Raw genomic sequence first — 1180 nt, forward strand, 5'->3', positions numbered from 1 at the left:
GCTTCTTTGAAAGAAAAATGTCAAGACAGATAGAATATTGGGTAACCGCAAGGTGTTGGCATGTGGGAGTCGAATTTATTCAAGAGAGACAGAAAACCGTGTCTGCCCTCCCAACTCTTTTTACGATAAGTTTTAATCACTGTTCATGCTTTCAGGATGTGGTCTTGGCATGAAAACCAGTCCCCTTGCAGCCCACAGTTAGGTGGAGGCGCTGGGCGGCCGGCAGTAAACACCATGACAATGGAATTCCACCAGGTTCGAGTAAGTCTTTCATCTGCTCAGGGGAGTGACGAGCAGGGCTGGCTTCCTTCTGCCTGGAATCGAAGCACGTGACAAAGCTAAGGATCTGTGGGCTTGTTTGCAGAACTTACCTTGGAAACTGATACCCTCTGAAAGTGCCCCCTCATTCCAGTGTCACTTCAGATAGGGCAGGTAAAAGGATTACCCTGGTGTCCCTGGCCTCCGCCCATTGTCTGCACAAGCCAACACTGAATGGGGTAACTTAACCCCCAAAGAGATAACCAACTGCTGTGTGTGTACTCACATTTAAAACTGGCAATTCCCATGAAGTGGCCAGGTTGTTTTCCGGAGCCTTTCGCTTCATTAACACATTGGTAGCAGACTCTGAGATAGTTCTGGACCAAAGAGTTTAGGTTGTCTAAGAAAAAGTCCACGGTCCTGTCCCCAGTGCCGTTGTACCAAACAAATCCACTAGGGATGCAACATGGAGAGACAATACTCACATCTCTCCAACTTGTTTTAATTGTGAACTTGACTTTAAAATCTCAATATATTTTCTTTAAAGAAAAATGTGTTTTTAATCCCAAAGAAGAGACAAAAGGCATTTTGAGGCTGTGATAAATTTGGGGGTCTCTGTTTTGATAAGGCAAGTGGAAAAAAACAAAGTCTGATGCATGTTCTTGCTCTGTGTAGGACTTTGAGAACCTCGAGAATCTACCCCACCACCAGCAGCCACCCCGAAAGCCCAAAAAATTCAAACTCTGCTCCTTGTAGCCTAAAAATTCTCTGGTTCCCCTTTATGGATAGAAATCTCCTGCATGTATTATTTTTCTGAAACAGGGACACATAAGAAAGCAAAGATCATTCATAATCCGACCATCCAGATAACCCTTGTTGATAATTTTTTTTTTTTAATTTTAAGTAACATACCATAAACATG

Source organism: Propithecus coquereli, unplaced genomic scaffold (assembly GCF_000956105.1).
Source record: "Propithecus coquereli isolate 6110/MARCELLA unplaced genomic scaffold, Pcoq_1.0 Scaffold411, whole genome shotgun sequence".
NCBI classification, from domain to species: Eukaryota; Metazoa; Chordata; class Mammalia; order Primates; family Indriidae; genus Propithecus; species Propithecus coquereli.